Source organism: Ixodes scapularis, unplaced genomic scaffold (genome assembly GCF_016920785.2).
Source record: "Ixodes scapularis isolate PalLabHiFi unplaced genomic scaffold, ASM1692078v2 PGA_scaffold13__105_contigs__length_92229423, whole genome shotgun sequence".
Lineage (NCBI taxonomy): Eukaryota > Metazoa > Arthropoda > Arachnida > Ixodida > Ixodidae > Ixodes > Ixodes scapularis.
This window is the reverse complement of record NW_024609839.1, coordinates 78,748,349-78,754,525: the sequence shown is the minus strand read 5'-3', so window position 1 is coordinate 78,754,525 and position 6,177 is coordinate 78,748,349.

Sequence of the window (6,177 nt, the reverse complement as noted above, 5' to 3'; positions counted from 1 at the left end):
GCGGCGCTGACTGGATCCACGAGAGACGACGTTTGAGAAGGGAAAGGCGCCCGCTTGCCTTCTAGGTGCTGTTGCTTCAACACGCGATCTTGGCCTTCCGTCGGGCCATGCTCACAAGACCCCCCAAAGCAACACCGAAGGTAAAAAGCTCGCGTTTTGGGCGAAGGTTTTGGCGCATTCTTAAGTTGGCTTTCACTCTACTAGTATTCACTTAGATACTCTCTGAATAAAGGACCTTTCCGGGAGAGATTTCGCAGAAGACATGCAGCTCGGGTAGGGAGATATTTCATAAGTTGCTTCGGCCTTTCTCTTGCTTAAACTGACAAAAAAAAAAAAAAAAAAACTATTTATGGATTCCTTTTTTTACACTCAGCCAACTTCCATGAACATCAGTACACGCTTAAAAAGATCGAGTGACTAAAAAGGTTTGAGATTAATAAAATTAATACACTTAATATTTTTACCGCAACTAAAAGATTTGAAACATGTTAGCGTATACGCGTTATTTTCGAACAAAACAATATATTCTTTGTCATAGCAATCCATTCATTTGTCCTTTGCCTATGCTCCTTACCTTAACAAAGTCAAGTTAACAGCATTAACAAGTTCGTCATAAACTTTGAGGAGGGAAAACATGCCTGTGTGATAAGCTTAAGTTACAAATTTAGTAATGACTTTTAGATTCACAATATCGTCCATGCATAGGTTGAAACATAGGAGCCCTACGACTCTTCCCCACGGAAAGCGTGGAACGATACGCTTCTTACCTCATCAGTGCCCACTAATCTTAACATAGTACAAGCGGTGACTCAAATATAGAGTACGGAGTACTACAATTAGTTTACGAAAACCATCGTAATAAAGTTTACAAAGCATAATATTATGGATGATCAAAAGCTTTCATAGAATCAACGAGAACGCCAACTACGTACTACCCCTATGTCCGCGAAGTTTTGAAATATGTGGTCTTCTTCAACAAACAATACTAACTACATTTAACAGAATTTTCCAGAAAAAAAAATGAAAATGTTGAAGTCAACCATTCTTATTTCAAAGTGTACGGGTTCGTAATTATTCGAAGCTTTTCAATAACAAAGGATATGCGAAAAATCACTAAAACTATACCTATCTTATTCCTTATTTAAAACGGGTAATTTCGCTACCTGGATTACCTTGGGAGGCACCCGATGTACAACAGACAAAGATTGGAAATGTAGGTTCCGTTCTGAAAAATCTTATATGTATAAGGAAATATTTTGCCCAATAAACGTATATGCTCAATTAAGATCATATAAGAGCGTACAATGTAACCTTATAAACCATATAAAAACGACATAAGATTACATAAGAATGTATAAGAAACTTCTTATCAGTCTCTTATAACTTCTTATTTTAATATATTGTTATATGGTTTATAAGGTTATATTGTACGCTCTTATATGATCTTATTTGACCATATGTGTTTATTAGACACGGAAATTTCTTATACATACAATTTTTACTATAGGTTACGTGGGGTGAAAGTATATCAACAACGTGTTTCACTCGGCGTATTTGTATGTCATTACAGAGGCAATTCAAGCTGTTTGTTATTTGAGTACAATACTTCAGCTCCTGTAACACGTTTAGGAAATGCCTAACTTCTATTCCTGCTGCCCATGTACTTGCACGCCTCAGTGTCACAGTGTGTAGTAATTTAATTTAAAAAAAGTCACTGAAGGCGTTCACTAAAGAGAGTTTACTAAAACGTACACCGTCTCGTTGGGTGTTATTAGGAGGCCGACGGCCTGAACTGTAATTCAAATCTGAGTTGAGCTTTTTCCTCAAAGCAAGTCCGTACGAAACTTTCAGCCCCTAAAAACCCTGAAAGGGTATTCGACTTTAGCTTTCTGTGGCAGTCCTGTTAACTGGAAGCGATGTGCCTTACATGAGAGTAAAACGCAGGCACAAACCCTTACCTCCGTTCGAAACTGCGGCCAGGCAAGCAAAGTTCCTCAACGGCGACTTGGTGTTCCCAAGCAATAATCCTATTTAAATAGAACATTCCGGCAACAACCTCGATGGCTCTAGCCAATCAGGTTACTCAGAAAAAATTCATTAGACAGCTGTGCGAAAGCATGGCGCAAGTCTTCAACACGCTTGCGACGTCGAAGCGGCTGTTCTATAGCCGCGAGAGAAAATAAATAGACAACTGGCAGTGCGTTATATCTCTATGCTCGCAAGTGAAGCGTGCAATGTACAACCCTTGATAATGAAGAGTTTTAGTATTGCGTAAAGAAAGAAACGCAAGCGCTGGGCGCTTTGTTAAGTGCCCCGTCTCCACAATCCACATGCGTGTCGTCGCCATGCGTCAATCCAAGACGCACTTTGGGTTCCACGCAACCCAGGTAGCACAAGAGGTCGGTCCCACGTGGGCAAGAGGGGTTCGGCCAGCCCCTACGAAACCCACGTTGGCCCCACTTGGGCACAGCGCGGGCATGCCCAATATGGATGCCCACGCTGTGCCGCGGTGGGTGCCACCTCGGATATGCGAGGGCAGAGTTAGATATCCTTAACGATAATCTTAATTATATCCTTTATATCCCACTTGGGTATCAACATGAGCTTGAAACTTTGCAAAATACTGCCATCGGGAGGCTCATGTTACATTCGGTTTTACGTGCACTCTCAGAAATAGGGGGTGTAGGGGGTACACCCCTTGTCCCATATGTAACACCCCAAAGCTACATTTCGACGTTCAGTTCACTGACGTCGAGCTGGCTATACCAACTCTTACGAGCGGCTTGATAGCTGTTGGATACAACGCACTAAATAGCTAATGTCTGTCTCAAAGACTACAAAAAAAAAAAACAAAAAAACACAAAGGTTTCGCAGCAGGGTCAAGAAAAAACAACCTTGATTGTCTTACTGTAGCCTTAAATTCGTACATTAGCTATTTTAATAAGTTGTATCGCTCGATTATCAAGCCGGTCGTGGAAGCTGGTATCGTCAGTTTGACGTCGGTGGACTGAACGTCGAATTGTGGGGTGTTACATATGAGACAAGGGGTGTACCCCCCTTAACCCCCCCTTTCTGAGAGAGCGCACGTAAATCTGGGCCCTCACTTTACAGCCCTATGCTTCATCAGTCATGGGCTATAAAATTTTCTTAGTTACAATACCCGGGAGACTGCTCCATAATGGAAAACTCCCCAACTTGGACGGATAATGCCGTCTCCTTGGCTTATATCTTGCGAATACTTCATTTCGGCAAGAAATTAAACTGTTCCTACTATAACTTGCTTGCACGTGTTGTCGTCGCATTATGTTGGTGGTCGTTGCCAGGTTTTCTTGTCAAGAAGAACAAATTTGGTGGTCGGAAATGAATGCTGCAGAACGTACGCGATCTGTGGCTGCGATGTCATAAGCCTACGACCAAAAGTTTTCGCTAAATTTTTTCGGGAAAGTTTTTCGCCAAACTTGGCGGAAAACTTTCTCGTTCAATTTTTGGGAAAATGTTCCGTTAATTTTAACAGAACATTTTCCCGCAAAATTTAGCGGGTCGATAGGGTTATGACGTCGTCACACGTGGCTGCGCGTTGCATTTGGGGATTGTTTGGTCCTACCGACGCTGGATTTTCTCCAACATGAGCTCCTAAACGCAGTTGCGTTAAAAGTTATATTATTTTCCTAAAATTTCAAAGGGGAAATGCAGTTTGTTCTCGGTAACTGGCGCCACTCAGCTTCATGTACTCGATGGCTTCGTCGGCCCCTTTTTCTCCGTTAAACGTTTCAAAATACCGCATAACTTTTGAATGAGGAACGGTTAGTTCTGGAATTTCGAGATCTAGGTCGGACCGCTAGCGCTACATTTCGGCGTAAGGATGAGCGTTTGGTGATGAGTACAGTTCACATTTGCTGTAAAGCATACCCTGCATTTATTTTTCTTTTTTTCTAAGGAAAAGGGGGGTGGAGAACACCTTGTATAGATACTGCGCCGAAGAACCTTTACAACTCAGGATGTTTCTGAAACTACGCTCCCCCCCCCCTTTCTTATTGTGGCCGTCTTCTGTTTATTGGGCAATCATTTTACTGTATTTTGCACCCAAAGACTGGGAAGTTCAAGCGAAATACGGAGGTGGTCGAAGCTGGCGGGAAGAACTTGACAGCAAACCTCCTGCGAGAATCAGAGCGCCTGTCAGCGTTTCGCGAATGGGCACATAGCTTTTTAGATTTTGAAGTGTCCTAGCGAAACGTACGTGGGCTGTCCCTCTGAGGCCACAGGGATCCTCCTTTCCGCGTACACCCAGCGCCACCCCTTTGTGTATAGCTTGCAGTTTTACGTAACGTCCGGTACGGTTAAATAATCGCATACTTCGCGACTGCATTCTAGCGCTTCAGAAGTGAAGGAGGCCCATGTAGGTCCCTCGTTGCTACGTACACGTTAAACCGGCCGTGCAACGATTTTTGTTCTTTCACTACATCATCCCCTGAACTCATCTTTCACGTTAATAACCTACGGAAAAAGCAGTAGCTTTTCTCTCCACAAAATGGCAGTCGCGGAGATAAAAGCAGTGTTCCCCCTACAATCGCAAATCGAACAAGAGACCACGTGCTCTTTCTTCCGGTTATACACCGCCGATGTCCATCATAGCCACGCTCAAAGCATACGGCACGGACGGAGCTTTAGAAATTGCTATTAGAGTTCGTCTGTTCCCATGTTTGATTGACCACGACCCATTACTCGACTGTTGGTCGATGCTATGATTGCCATCAGCCACAGTCGAGGTTTCGGGTTAACGAAAGTCGAGTGCGTCCTGGTATACCTTGACAAACGCTGCAAGCTGCGATGTCACCTGACGTTACGGTCTCAACAACGCTACTGGATCTAGTAACGTTGGGTGTAATGGCTTAGTGTAAAGTGATGTCATCGCGTAACGCTATGCGACGACTTGACGCCGTGATGTTACGTGCTCACATCATATAATATCACGTGACCTGTGACGTCACGTCATTAATTGGAGTGCTAATACACACCCGCCATGGAAATTCCACCGTTTCTCAATGATTGCAGGTTTGTATACGACGATGTTCGAATAGATACCGAGAAACCTGCGTCAATTTGTGTTTTAAAATATAATGGTATTAACAATGAGAACAAAAAAACAAGGTTGAATTGTTTTGAGTTGGTCACCGTTAAATATTTTTCCGGTTCAGTACTGGCTCAGCTTCAAGACGCCGGCATCGATTCAGGCTCAGTTCGGTTTCAGATCAACAAAAAAAAATGGTTCGGTTCCAGTTTTTGATTTGGTTCATGTTCGACATTCTGGTCCCAATGATGTAGAATATAATGATTAGCTGAACATAAATGTTGATTTTTTAAGTAAATCTAAGTAAAGTATGTAGAACCTCAAATTCCCATTTTTAAATTGTTACTCTAAATTTTAACTTTGACTTTATATACTTATCTAGAATTATTTATTTACTCGTTCCTCGTTATTTCAATTTTTTTTTTATGGCCAGCGAGACAGCGATAGATCCCCAATACGGCCCCTTAGCCGAAAGGTTTCGGGACCTCTGGTCTAGATGACAGTTCATAAGATACTTTGTGGGTAGGCGAAAGTTACAAAATTGAACCTATTGACTTTTTTTATTATTTAGTCCTCAGCCGTTAGTATCTGAATTAAGCTTTCTTATGTGAACGCTTTTAATCTTCAATCTGTTTATTCAGGACATTGCTGGAAAATGCTCCGGAGTTGACCAAAAACGCAGATGCCACTGAGGGCCTACGTTTTACCGAAGTCACGTCACGCATAAAACTGTGGAATAGAAGAGAAAACAAATTGCTGGAAACGCTTTTAGACTTTCCTAATGCAACATGTGTTTTCGCCTGCGCTAAATCTCGCTATCTGAGTTATAACATGGTATGCTGTAAGGCGGAAGTACAAGTGGTTTCGACAGCCGTCACGTCCGCAGTGTGACTTTGCATGCGGAATGTTCTTTCATCATACGGGGAAATAAAACGATATTTCCGAAATCCGCCAACTTTAACGTAGACTTTCTGCTGCATTTATACAGACCCGTGTTCCTTCTGTCAGAGTCAGCCTGTATAATTTATGCGATAAGCCAGCACACGTTGGACGCGTATGACGAAATCTATTTCGTGTTGCAAGTCTGGCAGTAAAAGTTTATCGTTTGC